Below are 20,647 nucleotides of genomic sequence, written 5' to 3'. Positions count from 1 at the left end.
ATGCGTCATGCTAATTGAAAGAAGCACTGTGCTGTGTGTGTGCCACTAACGAATCTCCACATTAATTAATCTAGTCATTTTTAATTAGCCGCTGTTTCTTGGTAGACTAGGCTTTATCTGAGCTGCTTAATATGTTTCACAGGAGTCAGTGGTAACAAGTCAGAGCTGAATATTGGGGCATCGGGCTCATTTTGAAAATGTTAAATGGATTTTAGTTTGTTAGTTTCATTAATCTTGTTATAATTGTTTTCTGGAAAAAGAGGGAAGTGATGAGAGGTTTTTTTTTATTTAATAAGACAACATGTTAAAATTAGAGACAATGAAAAGAATTGGATTTATAAAATATTTGACACATGAAAAATTCACTAAATTTGCCAATGCAGCTCGGAGTAAAACATTAATCTTTGTTGGACATCTTGATAGCCATTTATTAGGAATGAATAGTACAAAATAGGAATGCATCTTTAATGTATTGTATTCCTAATTTTTTGGTACTTTGTTATTAACATTTAGTTCCATACATTTTTTACTGCCTATTTTCCCTATTTTGTCATGAGTATATAATATTCTGTAGCACCTTTGAGATGCAGAGTACATGTATGTACACATTTTAAAGCATCACTATGCAACCTGTAAAATAAAATATATACAGGTAAAACTGAAGTACAACAGCTGAGTCTTCTCGATGAGTTATAGGTGCAGATCCAAGAGCTAATTTCTGTTTTATAAGCCATGAACAGTTTACATGAAGTTTGGAGTAAACCTGTTTGAGTTCCTGTTAACCTTTATGCCTCACTTTCACAGAAGAGTTTTGCTTCCCAAAGAAAGAAGAAAGCCGGATATGACTAAAGACACTTTTACATTCACCCTTCCCTTTGATATCCGCTCCCTTTACTCATATGTCCTTAGATAGTCTCTTTCTCTCTCGCTTCCTCCTCTCTCTACTGTCTCTTTCATGGCTGCCAGGATGAAAGTGGAGGATCGGTGTTGTAAAAGCCAGGCAGTGCCTGGCTATGATTTATTTAGACCTGAAAGGACTGCAGTTACTATCCTTTCCTCTTTCTTTTTCCTTTTTTTTTTTCAAGGAGAGACAACAGACAAGAGATTTGGGGGATGGAAGAGGGTGTTCACAAAATGGAAAAGGGCAGAAGAAGGAGGGATTTGAGGGAAGGGAAAGAAAGGAAGGAGTGTGTATCGGTGTTGTAAAAACAGACAGTTTCCTGGACATCATTTATTTATCTGCTGTTGGACCTGAGGAGAGAGAGGGAGGGAGAAACCAGGGGATACAGATAGGAAGGAAAGAAAATAGAGAGACATAGGTGGAGATGATGGAAAAATGGAAGGAGAAAGACTAATACAAGATCAGACAAATACAAAGGATAAGACGACAGTGGACAAAGGAGGAAGATAAAAAAAATTGTCCATTTGTTGCAGGTAGAAAATGAGACAAGGACAGAGGAAAGGTATCTAGGACACAGAGGTATACAAGACATCAGAGAGCGAAAAGGAGATGAAAAAGAAGATGAAATAGGAGAAAGAAAAGCAGGAAGAAACACTGATGTGAAGTTGCGTGGGTAAAAAAAAAAAAGAGAACAGTGATAGAAAATAGATTGAGAGGATCAGAGGGAGGAGAGCAGGGAGGCATTAATTATTGATGGAACAAATGTCTGACTGACTGACTCAATTTGGCCCTTTGTTGTTTCCAGACCACCAAGGCTGTCAGATAGACTCAGAGCAGCGTTTCTCAAAGTAAGGCAAGAGACCCTGACGTTCGCTGATCTGTTGGTTTATTGGGTCCTCAAATTCTATCAATGTTAGTTGAAATGCAAACACGGTGTCAAAAAATCGCTAAGAACTGCTGGTGTTTTTAACATTGTGATTAAAACTTATTAGAGAAAAAACTAATTATAATATTTATAATTAATTCCTACAGTTTACAATGTGCTCATTATCTTTCATGAATATTTTTCATATAAATATTTTGAAGGCCTGATTTTTAAGGCCGTGGACCAGTGAATAGTAGTCACAGACATGAAAAAAATATTAAGTGTCACCACTGTGGGTCAGCCTGCACAGTGCACGCCGGGGCAGGGAGCCTCTCAGGCAGGGAACTCCAGCACGGAGAGTCGGTGGAGCTTCTTTTCTCAACTCCTGCTCGCTCTCTGTGATATTAGTTCAAACCGGGACTCCTGCCTGTTGTTACCTGCTTCCAGACAGATATTTGGTGTTGTTATTTTCCTTATTTGTTGTCAGTTTCCCTCCTCACAGTTAGTTTGGAGGTTCGTTTGTCGGAGTGTGTTTGGCTTGTTTAGGAACTTGGTGTCGTCTGGTAGGATTTTCTGCACTTGGAGTGGTGACAGCAGGGGTTTAAGTGGTGGAATAATCAATATAATTGATAAAAAAAAACCTGTCCTGTGTGAGGGGTGTATGTGGCTGACACAGAAGTAGCCCCAACCATACCCTACCATGCCTATCAGAAAGAAAGCTGCTTTCACCTTTGAGCACACGCTTCTTAACCGTTTTCTGTCTAAACTAAATATAAATGAAATTTATAATGAAATGATATGAAACATTCTATTATTGATGACAAAGTCAAACATAGGGCTGACAGTAGCAGCGACAGCAACCACACGCAGGCGAGCCGCAGCATTTCAGTGACGCACACATGCTCAAGTAGAGGTAGGCAGTGTGTCCCAGGCTAATTGCTTTCAGTACATTACCAGAATGGCAAAATAGTTTATTTTATGATTGCCTTTGCAGCAGCCTTGAAAGGTGAACATCAACAGCTAAAACAGTCTTCTGGTAGTCTCAAAGTCCCTTAATGGTTCTCTGAATATAGGCCTGTATACAACCTCTGCTGTTTTCTGTTGGCTTTGAGTCCAACTTGACCTCTGTTTCAGGTCATCTCTACTCCCTTCTTAATATCCGTCCAGTCATTTTCCACTGGCTGGTAATAAAAATAAACTCAATGTTGCCATGGTGAAAAATTAAAGAAGGAAATTAGCATACTCTAATGATTTTAGGTGAGCTCCCTGCCTAAAGATTAGAAGAGTGAGATTGTAGCTGGAAAGTTGCCAGTCAATTTCTGAAATTAAGTTTTTAGCTTGTCTGCCAGGAAACATTTTTTCGTGACCAAAATAATTAATTTATATTTTTCACTAAAATATATTACTCCATTACCCCTAGGAGGTTTCACATTTTTGTAGTACAGCTTTGTCTAGAGGCAATGAAAGGCAGCTAGTCTCTTTTGATACAAAAACACTGTTGGTTTGAACTGTTTAGCTCACGATCGTGTTTTGAAAAAATTAGCCAGTTAGTGAGTGCACAATATTGATTCACTGATGAACAAATGTAACAGACAGATAAATGTGGCATTTACTAGTCACTATCACTTTAAAACCATCTTGTGCAATTTTAAGCCACATACTTGGTGGAGAACTAAAGAAAGACTCTCACATCTCTTAACATCAAGCATCAGGGAAGACCTTTAGCAGGGTGTGTGCTCTGCAACTGTTCTGGGAGATCCAGCTGAAAGGTATGAATAATCAGTCCAGTATCCCTAGAAATTACATCCATATTGGACGATTCAGCAGCACACAAAGTAGTTTTCCCTTTATGAAGAGAAAGTAAGGGTGCAGAGGTCGGGGTGGTGGACTGGATGGGCTTGTAGCTACTGTGTCTGACTTTCATGCTTAAGAGTTTTTATCCATTCACAGACGTGCAATTTAGCAAAAGAAAAGTGCATGCTAGTCCTTTTTAGCTGCTTCACTAACAGTTATTATTTCAACCCTGATGACCTTGACGATTCTGCAAAATCCCAGATTACATTAAATGACAACTTTTTTTAACAGCCAATGCCAATGTTTTGAAAGTTCTTTCTTTCTACAATAACTACACTTGCCAAATGCGGTATGGTGAAGGTTGGGGAAATATCATGGTCATGACTAACAAACTACGGGTAACTAAGGCATGGTTAAGTTTAGACAACTAAAACACTTGCTTAGGGTTGGAGTATGTTTTAGGTCAGGCAAAGATAATTCTAATGGTTAAAATCAAAGCCAGCATTAAATAGTGGTTAAAACAAAACTGACACAGTATGAAAGCTGACATCTCTTCTTGTACAGCAAAGAAACCCTTTCAAAAATAGCAATAAATCAAACCTCTAAACCCAGTATTATTCTTTGTTTTACCAGATGAGTCAATTCATTGACATTCCTCTGCTTGTGCTCTGTGATGCACTGCCAGGAATTAGTAGAATTGATCATGTTATATGAAAACAGCTGTCGATTCAAAGGTGTCCACAGTGGTTTAGGGATGGGACACTGAAGTGCCAAAACAAGTGTTCTTCAAAGATCAAAAACACCCTGACATTGTCCCTTTGTCATCAACAAACACTGAACAGACCCACATTTGACTCATTATTCTTTCACTTAAAATCATGAGAGCTAAAGGGGCTTTATCATATTTGTCATTAAACACCTATCAGAATCAATTAGAGCTGCACAATATTTCCAAACAAGTGATTTTCTTAATGGTGAATGTTACTGATGCATGACAGTGAGCCACGCAGTGTTCATTGTTAAACAAGAATGATTAATCTTAATTAGCTGACAGACCTTTTCATCTCAATAAAAGCTTTTGAAGGCTTCACATTGGTACTGGTAAAGTTTACAAGCACATTTTGTAATTTTGGACTGGAGTTCATCTGCTGATTGTTGAAAACAACAAATGCAGTCTTTGGTCTTTGAGTATTCATTACAAAGGTCAAACACTGCCCAAAGCAGCATGTCCTGAAAAGCTTACAGCTAATAAAGATATTAAGGGGATTTGTTAGAGGACTGCCAATTGATGCATTACTGAGAAAAGTGTTCTGATTAATAAAGACAACAAATACAGGACGACCCTCCTCACATTTCCATTTCATGTTTTGATCGTGAAGTCTGAAACGCTGCCACAAACACATCGAGGGAAACTGGAACACGACTTTCCTTCAATGCGTGACTGAGAATAGTACCATGACCGTTAAACTCAACAACCCCACAGTCGCCTTTCCTCCTAATACTTTGATTCCACCTTTTTTTTTTGAAAGCCTTTGATTGTCAAAGCTGTATGTGCTCAAACTTGTAAGGCCAATAAACACAGCAGAAGTGGAAATGTAATTATGTGATAAACACAGTCTTTATATTTGGCAGAGGAGTCACTCGATCCACTTTGTCGGTTTGATTCTCAAGAATTCCTCGTCTTTGCAATCACGTCAGAGCAGATGGTAGGCATTCCTCCTGTAGCGGTTAATGACTGTGTGTGCCAGTGTGTGTGTGTGTTTTTACTCAGTGAGAGCTAATTTAATGTTGAGTGCCAGCGTTGAATGCAGGCCAGCCTTCCTCGACTGTACCCAGAAGTCTTTCCATATATTATTGTGTTCATTTGTATCAATGACAAATGCAGAGTAGCAGCAAAAAAAAAAAACATCTTTTTATCCCTAAAATATGAAGTTAGAATTTTTTGTTTCCTTCACAGTATTGATGTTCCATCAGGAATGTAAACTTCTGTTACGTTAAGCTTCCAATTATGTCTCTAGTTGAACACCTACAGTAGTTAGAAATCATACTGTAAAGCTTACATTTTAGATGATTTTCTCTCCGTTCAGTTGTATCTGTCTGCAGTAGGGCACGATTCGCAGATGGATGCATTCACAAGGGCAAACCAATCATTGCTAATGCCCTGCAATGTTTCAATCAATAATATATAATCTATTTTAAAACACTTACCAAATAGCTAACGCCTGATTTGGAATTCCACTGTGTTTTAGCAAGTGTGTCTGCGTGTCTTTGAATGAGTTAATCCAGTTAGTGCATGTGTCTGCCAGGCCACAACAGAATAAATGATGGGTCCCTGTGTGATGATGAATGGTAATTTAGATTTAACATAACTGGACTAACGAGCACGCTAATGACTCCAAAGCTAGCCTGGACAGCTCTCACTCGACGGGCTCACGCCTTGCATCCCAATGAGCTTGGGAAAGGGCAACCACACACACACACACACACACACACACACACACACACACACACATACACACAGACGCACAGAGAAAAACATGCAAGTGTTTTAATAAATGCATGCATACACAATCATAAATTCACAAATGGTTCTGTCAGGGATGTACACACGTACACAGCCCTACACACACGCACACACACAACGGACAGGATGGGCTCGTGTCTATGTGTGTGTGTGTGTTTGTGTGTGGGTGGTGTGTGCACATGTGTGTCTGCCTCTAAGGACTCCATGAGTAGTGGAGAGCAGCGATGTCAGGCTAATATGAAGCTGATTAATTAATAATTATTCATAGGCCAGTTTTCAACCAGTTGAATTAGATGCGGTTTCGTTCACTGATCTTTCATCTCGAATTTTTTTTTTTTTGCTCTGCTGACAACAAAGATTAATGAAAATAGATAAGTACTTGATCATTTTCAGATATAAATAGAATTAATCAGTTTCATTTTTCAAAAGAGTATCTCAGTCTGAAAATGTAAAGAGGAGTGAGTTTTCAGTGAATCGTTATCGTGAATCTGAAAATGTTTTATTTCTCAAGGTGATGGGAATGTGCGAGTATGGCCCACAATTTCAAATCACTCCATTCTGTTGCACTTCTGAATCTTGTCTTTTCCAAAATTTCAAATTTATCTCCTTTTCCAAGTGCAATTGAATATTAGAATTAAGAAAATCTCCATTAACTGTTTAATGGGCCAATTTCATGCACAAAAGCTTTATCCACAGGCGCAGATGCTTCATCCGAGGTGCATCTTTATTGAATGGCATGTTCAAATATGGGATGTGACTTCATGACAGTTTTCAACATTACCATTATGGATTTCTGAAGCCATTTGTGGCATCCATTTGTGCGCGGGCTCGATACATTCAATACCATCAGAAATCTGATAATTTCCACCATCAGTCACTGAAGAAGCCAATGTGTCCATCAACATTCAGAAGCCTTTCTTCCTAAATGCACAGCGTCCTTGAGCCAGAAGTTCAATTCTTACCTTGTCACTTATTGGAAGTTAGGCTGGATGAGGATTTTGTATGAATTCCAAACATGTATGTGCACAGGGTACCCAGTTCATCTGGGAGCTATGACTGTTTTCAGAGAGAGAAACAAAAAAAAATACTCTGTGCTCCTACTTGAAAACCACAGACATATTTCGTAATTGCACGATAAATGCATACTTACTAGCTTACAGTTACAAATGCAGATGAAAGACTAAAATAAGACGAAACCTTTGCTAATAGCATCTTTTGCATGGACAGACAAAATTTAAAAGAAAAAAAGATGGAAGAAAAAAGATGGAAGAATGTCTGAGTATGCGTACCGTATCTGCTGATACCACACAAAAATGACATTGGGACAAGGAAAGGACTGAGCTTGAAAGATAGCGAGAGTGAATGAGAAGCGAGTCAGATGTCATGGCGATGATGTCCACTGAACTGAGGTGAATTCAATTTTTGAGAAACTGAAACTGTGACCGAGTCAGACAGAAAGCCGTGTGACAAAGAGAGACGGATGGAGAAAGGAACAGCAAGTTGGTTAGAGAAGTAAGGGGGGGAAAAGAGAGCTGCCATTACATGACATGCCCACACACACACACACACACGCACATACACACACACACACACACACACACTCACAAACACACACACATACATACAAAAAGTCCAGGGATCTAAGAAGCACTCTAAAGAGCAGTGGAACAGCTGCATATGATCACTTTTCTCCATGAAGCACAGCTTTCTGTATGAGGGTGGGCCACTGAGAGAGATAGAGAGAGTGAGAAAAGAGAGACTAAGAGAGATGGAGAGGAGTGAATTGTGTGTGTGTGTGTGTGTGTGTGTATGTGTGTGCGCGTGTGTAGTAGGGGTTTTGGCCAACCAGCAACAGTCATAATTCATAAGGGGAGACGGACAGAGTTGCTCAGTGCACTGTAGCGCTCCACAAGGTGACTTTCACTCAGCCTGTAACTCTCTCTCTTACTCTCACACATAGTTTTTTTTATTCGTCTCTTCCTCAGTGTCTTCCCTCCTGTCTTCCTCCCTGTTTATTTTCTCTTTTTATACAATTTTTCTCTACTTTCAATCATTTTTACCTGCAAGATTTACTCCTAACTCCATTCACTGTACCCTCTCTCTTTTTCTCATCTCTCATTCCCTCCCATCTTCTCTATGGTTGGCTCCTCCTCTTCTTCTCTGTATCTCTTCTGTACACCCTTATTCTCCTCCACTCCTCACTTATTCCTGTCGTCCTACTTTTTGCCTTCATCATTCCTCCCCCTTTCCTCTTCCTTTTTAGTCTGATCACAAAACTCTTCTTCTGCTGTAGGTATGAAAATAGTTCATTTTTGCCTCTATGTTGAACAAATGGGAGTTACAAGGACATCCTTAATTTGAGAAATTTCAGTGATCATTCAACCAAACAGCAAGACTAGAATAACTTTTTTTTTATGGCAGTTTTCCCTTTCAACATCAAGGGAGAAAAACAGCAAGGAAAAATAATATGACATTGTATCAAACTTGTAAGCTGGAGGCAGTGAATTGTATTTCCACCCACTGAGCTGTTGACTTCTCAGCATCACTTCCACCGGGCCTCCTTTCCATCCCAAACTTTTTTTTTTTTCTTTTTTTTTTGCCCTATGCCAAACCTTGCACGGCTGCATGTTTGAAAAACACACTTAAAAAAAGAGAAATGGTGGAATGCGAATCAGGGGGTTAGCATTACTTTTTAATGATGTTTCCAACAGAACCATTATAAGGAAAGCATCTCATACACACACACAGCGACTCCCAAAAACTTCTTTACTGCCAAATGACATTGCTCACACTTGGCCAGCTGCTCACGCTATATGACAACGATGCACACCGGAAGAGCTAATCTAACATTTTAATGCCACTCTTTTGACATCGAAACAGCGATACTAAAATAGATCCAATTGAGATAGAAAAAGCCTTAAAAACATGCATATTCTTGTGTTTTAATATGTACATAAAATATGTCCCAGAAAATTGATTATCATGAGTGGTGACCTCATCATGTATCAGGAAGAGTGCATAAAATGTCATATAAAATGTATAAGAGGAGGAGTATATAAAATGTCAATCCATAACACTGTCACAAATCATTTTAAACACGTACTGTATATTTCTTCTATCAAGTAAAACCACCTTAAATTATATCCTGTTATTTCTCTTTAAATTTTCATACTATTCCTCATATTATTCTTCCTGTGAAACCAAACTCTGAAGCATGTGGTTGTATATACTGTAAATAAATAATACATTGTTTAATGATAAAGTAAGGAGAATATATGAAGCGACGTTCCCCTTTTCAGCTTTTTTAATATCTACATTAATTATAGGAATATGACTAAGTGGTGAGCATTAAATAAAATGAACTTGACTGTGTTTTTAGGAGCTTCTTCACTAATGAGACGTTACAGTTATGGACATGACAAGTTATATGATGTACAGTGTTAGATTAGCATAAAAAGACCAAATAGACTTATGAATAAAACCCCTGGGCAAGTTTTTTTTTTTTTTTTTCTTTCCGAATCAGTGTAAACAAATCTTTCGTAGGTTCCAAATTCATGTAAAGCCCATATAATACTTTCAGCTCAGTATCTCAGTTATTATTCAAAAAAGAGTAAGGAAAGTTTAAAAAAAAAGAGTGTAAAAACACAGAAATTAAAATTTAAACAAATCCATTCAAAGGAAAACTATGTTTTGCCACACTGCAGCTGTTGCCTGGTGCATTAAGGAGGGAAACTTAAATGCAGAAAAACATGATAGCTGTTCACCATATTAAACCAACAAACAAGACAATGGGGCTCCAAATGAATGATCTAAATATATATATAGCATTATGTATCTATTGTCTTCTGTGATTGTGGAGAGGTACAAAAGACAGAAAGAGTTTGTATTCTGAATGTTTGTGGCAATAATAATTTTATTATGGTGAAATACCCGGCATCATGCGTATCTGTGTGTGTACATGTGTCTTTGTCTGTGTGTGTACACAGCCTTTTGCCTTAACTGTAATTTGAAGGTACAGTATGGCCAAATAGAGTAGTTGTTTATGCAACTCCATTGGCACAACTGTCAAAATTAAACAAGAGTCAGTGGATAGAGGAAATGTCTGTGTGTGTGTGTGTGTGTGTGTGTGTGTGCACATGCTTGCCCCACATGTCAGAATATCCCCAATGCAGCTGGTGTGTGTCCAGCATCAGCCGCCCCCAGTTACGATTGCATTTTTGTGGTTGCGTCCTGCCTCCAGATCTGTCTTATATCTCTGACGCGTGGGTGCTGGATCGAAACTCCTGAAACGAACCTTTCTTGAACCTAAAGTTTAGTAATACAAAGGCTGGTGTGTGCGTGTGTGTGTGTGTGTGCGCGTGTGTGTGTGCGTGTGTGTGCACAAAGAGGTCAGAAGAGAACAGAGCAGTGCAGCTTTCTGCTGTTCAGTGATTTTGGTTTGGCTGGCCTTTTGGCTTCTGTTTGAGTCAGCGGGCTCAGCAGAGCCATCACACTGTGGCAACAACCAGCGCCCTGGCAAAGACAGAGGGTCTGACCTGAAAGAGAGAGAAAGAGAAAGAGAGGGATTCGGCAGTGTGGGAAAGAGAGAGAGAGGGAGACAAAGACAGAAGACAAGACAGAAAGTCAAAGTAAGAGAGAGCAGAAAAATAAAACTTTAGAAACAGCTGTATGAAAATTGTTGGGAGAGTTGGAGAGAGAGCAAGCAGGGAATAAAAGAGAGAAAATATAGCCAAGATAAGTGCATAGTGGTTTTAGCGAGGGGCTAGTACCGGGTCTGAAAAGTGAAGCAAATGCGGAAGTGCCTTAAACCTGCATTCTTCCTAATGGCCATCAGGGGGCGATTCCACTGGCTGCAAAAAGAAGTCTGATTGTATGGAAGTCAATTAGAGAATAGAGAAAACATTTTCCCAATGGGTTTATGGTCTCAATCACTAGTTTCAAGTCTCCTTCAATACAGCATGATGTTCATTCTGTAAATTATGGTCCCATTTAGATTAAAAAAGACGATAAAGCAGCATATGCTTTAGGGTGTGGCTACCTTGTGATTGACAGGTCACTACCACAGCGATAGATAGAGGCATAGCAACGTTTCTATGAGTATAGGTGTCCTCTAAGAGCTATCACTGTTTCACAGTGTGTTTTCAGTTCATGAAGTTAATTGTAACATTTTGGTCACCTAAAAAAAGTCTAGTTCAGCATTCAGTTGTTCTAAAAGACCCATTAAGGAGTTGGCTGTTCAGTTTTTATGGTAAGTACATTTTGTTTTAAACCTGTTTTTTGCTAGCCAAAATTAGTATCCCAATTAATATTACAGTTAACGTGAATTACAGATGGACCTTGCTAATCAAGCTAGCTAGCTGGCGCTAGCATTAGGGTTAGCTCCACCCTCTCATCCAAATATGGTCACTTCTGGCTCCAAAAAACCATGTAGGCGACCGCCAAAATGCCAAATTTGAGGCTTCAAATGGTAGTCCACAAACCAATAGCTGACGTCACAGTGGATACATCCACTTCTTTTATTCAGTCTGCGGCTTTTAGATGTATTTGTTTGGGATTTTGAGAAAGTAGTCAGGGAGGAGAGCAGAGTGGGGGCATAAAGAGAAGAGAAAGAGCAGCAGGGCCTGAAAAAGAGATAAAGAGAAACTGTGACAGTTGACTGTTTCCATTGGAATAATAATAGTGGATTTATAAAGCACTTAGAGTTTGTTGGTTTGGAAAGAGACACAGGGAAAGGGTCAGATGGTTTGGAAGACATAAATAGATGGAAATGAAGGAGAGTGAGGTGACAGACAGAAAAAGAGGTGATGGAAAAGGAGCTAAGTTGATAAAAAACGAAGGAGACAGAATGAAATACTGTAATCGGACAGAGGAGGGAGTAATGATTGGGATTGGAACCACTATGTGAGTAATAGTCAAACAGATCATAAACAATTTTTCTTTGTTGAGAATAAGTAATCTATTGAGTTGATATGTCCAAACGTGAATAGTCAAAAAGTGTCATTACATAAGCAAAAAAAACACAACAAACAAAAACCTTTGCTATCGCAGGTGATTTTTGCTACTTTTCTCAGCAGACCCCCTCACATCTTTTATCTTGGTACAGTTTATTTAGATATTTATATAGATTTTGATATAGTACACGTTCTGGAAATTCATATGGGAAACCATTCATAAATAAAATACCCAGATGGGAATGTCTGTTTTTCGTTCAAAAATCAAAGTAATAAGAAACTCTTTTTTTTTAACATTAATGCTCATTTTTATTTTTTGTACTGCTGCTGTAAAATGAGTGTTTGCTCTATCAAAAGATTTTGCCCTGTTTGTTTCTAATCAGGAGTACATACTGTAATAGAGTTCCACTTAAACCATGCTACAGAGGAGGGGGGGTGCGGACAAACCTAAACAGCCATGCAGGTAACACATTAAATCAGTAGCAGACAGAGGAGAGGGGGGGGGGTGTAACAGAGAGCTTATGCAGAGGTGGGAATAGCGTCATATATCGGAAGAGCTCTGTGCTAGCAAGTCTGACCCATGCACAATTAATCACATCCCACTGGGTGGCAGGACAGGAAAGAGGAGGAGAGAAGGTGATGAGGGAGAGAGTAAGGTGATTTAAGGTGGAAATTAGGCAGAGCAGAAGGAGAAGGAGTGAAACAAGATGAGAGTAGAGAAGAAAGGAGGAGAAAGGAGCCAAGGACTCAAGAAAGAGAGGCAATCTAATTTGTTCTTGTTTAAGGTGTAATCATTTCATCAGTTGAATATTATGTACATCTCTTTCTTTGTCTGTCTTTCTATCTCTTATATTGTTAGCCTGTTTACCTCTGTCCTTCTTTCCTTCCTCTCATGTTCTTCTGCATCTTGCTTTCAGAATCTCATTATGCAAGCCTATAAAGCATTTGTATTGGACTGGAATGCAAGGGTGACAGATGAATGAAATATCAGAAAGTAAAAGCCTGGCATTGTGTTCCTACATGCACACTTACGCACACACACACACACACACTCACACACACACAAACACACATTTCTGTTTCACTGCCTCAATTTCTCTGCATTTCTCCCTCTATCTTTTTCACACATACACACGCACACACAAACGCATGCACACGTCCTCCTGCCAAACCACATGGAATTGTCCAATGATGATCATCTTGTATTTCTGTTTACTTAGTGTCAGTTAATTTGATTAAAATCAACATCATCAGATTGTGGTTTTAGGGGCAGCTTTTGTTACTTTACTTCACACACAGGCTATCATTTACACCCCACTTCAAAGAGCACTGATGTTTCGCCAAGATACCTTAGAATTTCATGTTCTAATCGGCTTTTTCTCTTCGCCAAGATCTTGGCACTTTATTGGACAGTTTCTCTCTTTATCCTTCAGGCAATCTGCAAAGCTTGCAGCGCTCAGCACCTACTGGCCACTGTGAGGAATAATGCAAACATCCATTATTCAGTTAATTGAAGCGCTGATACAGAAACCTTTTCTTGCCTCCATTTGTGCAGCCATATTTTCAGCGGAAAAATAAAATTGGAATTTTAGAATACCAAGGTGTCAACAAATGATCTATTTCATTGAGAGAATTTTTTTTCCCCCTCATCGCCTGAAAAGTGGTCATGTTCAGTTTGTTATAGATTTCCATATATTTAAATTAAAATGCAGGGAAGCTCAAGATTTGGTCTGTAAATACTTTAACTGTTAATTATCTCAACCCCCCAGTGCTTTTTTGGTTCAGGTTGTAAACAGTTGAGCTTTCCCAGGGTGGTTTCCAACAGCAACACTCTGGAAATGTCAATTTTCTTGGAGATGAGAGGAGTAAATTGCAGGACTTTGGTTGTTCCAACACTTGAGAGTTTATTAAACTGGCCTGCTCGTGCACACACACACACACACACTCACACACACTCACATACACACATATATGTATGCAACAACACATATACACAAAGGTGCACAATGACAAATGCATGCACATACACAATTTAACACCAAGCTGCCAGGGTAAAGCAGTAAAGTAGGCATTAAACCCCGTGGGAAAGTTCAAATATGAGACAATTCAACCACTAAAAGCTCTTAACTCTTCCACCTAAAGACCCTTGAAGCCTGTTTGCAGACCTCATAGACCTTTAGAGCTCAGTGTTAAAGTGAACAGGGTCAAAAATCACTTCAACTCACCAGCTGAAATCTCCTTATCAAAAGAGACACACTTTGAATGGAGGGTGGGAGCATTCATTCACATATCCCATTCTGTCTCTGTTTCTCTGCGTGTCATACCCTCACCAACCTCTCTCTCTCTCTCTCTCACGCACACACACACACATACACACACACTCAGATAAATACACTTTCATCCACACATTTTCGTCTTTGAAAACCCTGTTTGTCCTTTTCCACTGAAGGTACACACTTACATGCTGAAAAAAACCCACACAACATCGCATGCCCACACACTCAACTACACACCGTATTGGACACACTGCGCATACAGAAGCATAGCATCGGGCTGCGCCATTGTGTTACTCTCGGATGACTGATTACTTGAAGGGTCGATGAGTCTCACTGACTCAGCGAGACAGGACACAGCTGTCCAGCCCCCGCTATGCACACAAGCATGAATGTAAGCACACACACACAGACACACACCCATGCAGATTTATCTCTACCAATAGTTAGATATCTTTCCTCCTCCGGTCTCTGCTGTGGTGAAAGAGTGAATAGATGAGAATGGAGAGGTTAAATGGTCATGTGCTTTACTTCTACTAGAGAGCGACACACATTTTGGGGGCTTTGAATGGTTGGTATGAAGGGGTTAAACAAATGTGTGATTGAAGGAGTGAAGTGTCTGTACGTTTCCTCTTGCCTCCTCTCCTAAAGCTGTTAATGAGGCCTCGGGGAAGATGCTGAGGGCTCTTCACACAACTCAAAGAGTCTTTTAGGCCTTTTGATAGTTGGCCCCCTTTCAGCGTCTGTGTGGGAAAGCACTCAGAGAAATAAATTCCTGTTAGAACTCGTGTCAACGCAACAACAACTGCAGCAGAACACACCGCACATTACTCTAGAAAAACAGTTTAAAAAACATGTTGGTGTTGGGTGAAATATAGTATGTAATCTGTGATATTTTCAGATATATGCATGTCTATTCTGTGTGGCAGATTAATATACACAGCAATGCAAGTAATCTATCATCTATCATTGTGCAGCAGGATTCATTTTACCTGACCACCATGGTTGAGTACAGACTTTGTATATAAAGATGGTCATAGCGAGGTGTAATGGTACCCATTGGTTTGCATTGGAGCTGGTTTAAAGAGTTGCTGCTTACGGTCAGTGCCATCTCCTCCTTTTGGACTTTCCAAATAAGGGGTGCTGGGTGTTGCCTTTCATGCTACCCTGCTACCTCGCACCAAAGCGAACGCTAGTTTACCGGTAATGCCGACCCATGCACACTTGGGCTAACAAGTAACATTAAACTTACCAAAATATTACGACAATAGTCCAATTTAGCGCCTGTCCCGTAGCAGGCTGTGGTAGTTGCAGCTTGGTACAGGTGCCAATAAGCTGCAGTTCTTTTTATTGCCACTAGATGCTGGTTCCTCCTGAAAACGCCTGTATCATAGTGAAATCAATGCAAACTCAATAAAAACAGGAGGTTTGGCTCTTTCTGCCCAACTTTACTTATTCTAATGTGTGTCTAGGTGGTAATGTTTAAATTACCATTTCATTAGGACAATATGTAGGCATAGAAAGGGGCTTGTTTGAATCATGTTTGCTTGATTGACAGGTGTCTCCACACACACAAGGTGGTTCCTCCCATGTTGGTTCCACCCAAGCACCACCTTTGCCCAGTAATTGCCAAAACAGCAGTAGTCATCAAACTCAAATACAGGCTGCCAAACATCCCTTCAGAAACCTGACGTCACAGACTGAATGTCTATTATTTTCTACAGCCTGTGATTTTTATGTCACTTGTTTAACTGACAAGTACTTTCTGTGAAGGATTACACATTAAGAATTGGAATCGCCAAGACTCACAACAGATCTCATCAGACATTAAAGAGGAAGTCAGTGAGTTCAGAGCCCCCCCTCCTTTAGTGGCCCATCCAAAAAAGATGTTGCACTCACAAGTCCTGAGACCACTTTACAAACCATTAAATTAGTAAAAGAGCCCCAGAATATCATATGATTCTTACAAAATAAATAGGCTTAATCTTTGTCATTTTACAGTCATTGTCAGTCATTGGATGAATATTGACCTGACTGTTTACACACATACTTTTACACACACAAATCAATGTTTACACTGGCTTCACAGTTTATCTTAATACATGCTTTGAATGACAATCAACATTCCTCTCTGATACAATTTATACCTGCTTCACCTGTCCACCCCTTTTGCTGTTCACCCCATTTTATTTTTGTACCAAATAACATTTTGCATTTAATCTTTCTAATCAATATTTTTTCAATCACTGCCATAGAATTCCAATTTGAGCCCTGAAAAAAATTTAATTTAGAAAACAGCATAACCTTTCCTCTGCGTTTTATTTTAGGTATTGATATTGAACAGTGCTCCACTCTGTTTATACATGATGTATTAAATGCAGGAGGTGAGCTAGAGGTCTTAGATTTTCCGTCTGAACATTAATTATGATCCACCTTGCCATTTTTACTGTATGGAAGCAGTATAAAATACAAGCACTAAATTCACATTTAAATTGATTCTGTATTTTTATCCTGTTTTCCTATCTAATCGTACCTAAGTTGAACAACCTCTAGAGAGGGGACATGAACTTCTACTGATGTTACAATAACTTTAAGTTGATTTTACAGCAGTATGAAGGCAGAGAATGAGGACAGGTAAAAATAAGTTAATTTTGTAGTTTATTTAAAACAGACTGAGCTGACTTTTAACATTTACTGTATTTTTTTAAGTTATCACAACATTTTTTTTCCTTTCTGACTCTGTTGTAATTGTTGAAGACTGAAGGCATTTGAGAGTAATTGTTTTTAACAGATTTTTATTAAAATTTAAATATGGATTTCTATCTCTTAAAGGTAGTGAAATTGTGAAAACAACATGAACATTTTTTTTTTTTCTTCAAGCTACACAAAAAAGAACTTCATGCACTTCGTGAGTGATCTTTAACCCTAATCCTTAGGTCAGTCGCCAGTTTTCTAAACAATAGCCTTTTCTACAGCAGATATTTTGACATGACATAGTAGGAAAAGCACAGGTGACAGTAATAACATTGACAATGTCCCCATTCTATTTAAGTATCCTAGTAAGTCATGACAGTGTGACAGTCAGCCAACATGCATAACACCAGGACCCTGGAAATGAAGCAGCTAAATGGAATTTAGCCATCATTCATTTGATTATTTACACCTGTGCATGTCAAAATGTCTGCTGTGAAAAGGGCCTGTCTAGTCAAGCAGTTAATTGCATTCACCAGGCATTCCTGAGGGAAACAGTCAATGAAACCAATGAATTGATGCTGGAGAACAACAGTCTACTTGCGGAGCACCTTCCAGGTTAAACTGAAACACATTGTCACAGTAACTCTAATAGTATTCATCTAATAAGAACCTGATAAGTGTTGTATATTTCTGGAATCTTTGTTTTGTCAGAGACAGTTATATAATGTTTGAAAGCATTAGGGGCAGTTTAATCAATTGTAGCAATATGCAGTTGTAAATATGGTCATAAAATTGTTTTGTTGTTCTCTCATCCCCACAATAGAGTATTGATTTGTGATTTGAGAGTAGGTCCAAGTGCACCAGCAGGTTTTTTACCCTGAGTCCCATCTGAAATGAGACATTGGAACAAGTGAAGTCTAATATTCCTAGATGATTGCAGGCAATAAATTATGTTACTTTTAAACATATGAAGTTAGTTCACAAAATGAAAACATCTTTATCAACTGGCTTTACATATATAAGAAATGCTAGTATTTTTTTTTTTTCTAATAATGGCCGTTAAGAAAGTTTAAATACTTTTTAAAATTCACACACAAGGAGAGAGTTATTCACTGTGAAAAAAAATTAAGATTCATACTGCAAAGAAAAAAACACAGTTATGGAAGTCAGACTGATAAACTAGTAGAAAACACTTTGGCCTTGTGAGCGTATTCAGAAATATAATGTACAACAAAAGCACTAAACACTAAAATGACCATCCAATACTACTACATGAAGCTTTTTTAATGATATATTTTACATTGTATTTGGTAATTCAGTCATCAGTGCTCTCATTTCACTTTTTTCCATTTCACAGACCATAACTAATGTTAGTGATTACGAGTGAGAATAATCGTATTGAACATGAAGTCAATACTGGTTGTAATCACAGTCATAAAGTTACATTGTTGTGTTTTAGTAGCTGTTGTAATTCAGACATTCTGTCAGTGTATTGATCTGTGTCTGTTAAGGCTGATTGAGCATAATAGAGACTAATAGAAAATTCACTTTAGTACACACACGCTCAAGCACACACAATGGCAGCTCAGACTTTGTGGAGCCAGATACAAATAGATACAATAATATAACTGAACAGACTTCGAGAGCATACAGGCAAACATAACTACACACGCAAACATGGAGATATATCTATCAATTTTCAGATTTATTGAGATTGAAGGAGTTATATCTTTAATTTCTACATTTATTTTACCCAAAGGAACTTAAACTGTAGAAATAGTTGCTAAGGGCCATTTTGATCAAACATGTGACCTTGTGGTTAAAGAAAAGTGACTCAAAACAACAGCCTTAAAATTGAATTTTGACCTTGAACTTGAAATTTGCAGGGATTTTGGTGAGCCTGTAAAGTATTATATTTTTGAATTTTAGAGACCTAGTTTTGACTTTTTTGCTTGCACTTGAGACACATCAGATTTGTATTATGAAATGTGTAAAAATAGAAAAAAAAAAACACATGAAATTGAATTAAATCTGTTTTGGGTTGTAATAAAATCTAAATTACATAGAAATGTTACTGGAATCAGATACTGCGCCTTTCAATGCAACTTTGTAATCATAACAAACAAATTTTTGGTCATCACAATTTATCTCTGTGCCAGCAGGGTTTTTTTTCCTTTCTCTGATGTTTCACAAATCACAGAGAAGGGAAAACTGTTTCCTTATTCTTTGTTTTAATCAACTCAAAAAAATTGTTGCGAAATGCATGATTTCTGCAAGGACACCGACAGTATCTCCCTTCAATTAGAATATCATTCTGTTATTCCAATTTGACCACATAACCTTAAAGTGTTAATGGCAACAAAGTTTACATGGTCAGGAAGTGTGTTCATTCTCACAGCCTGTGTCATGTGTGGTACTGTCTGTGGCTCACCTGTCTTTTGTCTTGCTCAAGTCTACACAGCACAGTAATGTCAAGTACTAAAAAAAAAAAACCTCACAGTCAAAAGCTGTTTTGGAGTATTTATTTATTATTTAAGGTATTTTTCATGCTCTGCTTAATACCGGGGTTCTTAAAACTAGAGCAGAGGATGTTTGGACCTCTGCAAAAAGCCAGTTAATCTTGTGTATGTGAGCATGTGTGTGTGGGGAGGAAAGATTGACGAGTAAGGCTGTGACCTCAGAATGTAGGCTGCAGCAAAGACACACATGATAACATCACTCTCTTTCTTTCTATCTCTCACACACAGAGACAAACATACACACACACACTCTCTCTCACTCGCACACGCACAAGCGATAGCATCTCCCTTGTGGGTTGCCTCTAAAGAGTCTCCTCCATCACTGACTGGAGGGGCCCTTTTACTGCAAGAGACCACTGCATCAAAAACACACATGTACACACACACACACACACAAACAAGCAGACACACACGAACATGTACTGTACATGCTGACTCAAGAATACACACATAAAGCTAGCACACACACACATACATATGCTGGACACCCACACACAGACATCATGGATCTATCCCGCAATACCACTGCAGCGGTCACTGCAGCCTATCTCAAATTAAAAAGAAAAAGTAGAGCTGAATAGGCATTTTGTAATAGAAACATTATGTGTCACAAACAGTCCTTGAGCTCTCTTTTATTATGACTACAAAAACAAAATGTGATTTTTTTTTTTTTTTCAAACATGCTTTTCTTTAATAATTAATCTACAGGGCAGCAAGCTGTAGCAATGTGAGCTTCACACATTGGCAAGATCTGTATTAGTATGAAGAGTGTTGATTTTAAATGGCAGGTAGAGATGAGAACACAAGAATAAGAATAAAAAAATGCACCCTACGATTAAAAAAGATTAAAAAGAATAAACTACTAATTCTGGAAATGATTTTAAGAAAGTTGAGACCAAATTTGTTGCTCCTTTACACACTGGATTCCATGTTTGATGATCTACTGTACATTCACAAGATCAAAGACATACGATTTGTGTTACAGCTCCCCGGGAGATTGAATGCCATCCAATAATCTAAGCATCTATAAGTCCTAGACTAGCCTATTTAACCTATAAATCATGTGAAGTATTGTCTGTTACTCTATGGCTCCACACAGCTTTAGTATATGAAGCAATATAAACAT

The 20,647-nt window shown here is 38.5% G+C and overlaps 1 protein-coding gene across 3 annotated transcripts in view; it reads left to right on the top strand.

The window, feature by feature from the left end:
- slit3 (slit homolog 3 (Drosophila)) overlaps positions 1-20,647 on the top strand; it is a 261,998-nt gene that overhangs the window by 158,197 nt on the left and 83,154 nt on the right. Inside the window, exon 1 of one of the 3 annotated variants that reach the window (XM_042418725.1) lies at positions 17,535-17,617. The exons of 1 other annotated variant lie outside the window; for it this stretch is intronic. The gene's annotated coding sequence lies outside the window, so the exon portion shown is untranslated. Of the gene's footprint in view, positions 1-17,534; positions 17,676-20,647 lie in introns of those variants that run through there. One more of the 3 variants, XM_042418726.1, reaches the window with a different exon arrangement.

Source organism: Thunnus maccoyii, chromosome 8 (genome assembly GCF_910596095.1).
Source record: "Thunnus maccoyii chromosome 8, fThuMac1.1, whole genome shotgun sequence".
In the NCBI taxonomy this organism is placed as follows: domain Eukaryota; kingdom Metazoa; phylum Chordata; class Actinopteri; order Scombriformes; family Scombridae; genus Thunnus; species Thunnus maccoyii.
The sequence above is the reverse complement of the archived record's forward strand: the minus strand, read 5'-3'. Positions and strand labels throughout refer to the sequence as shown.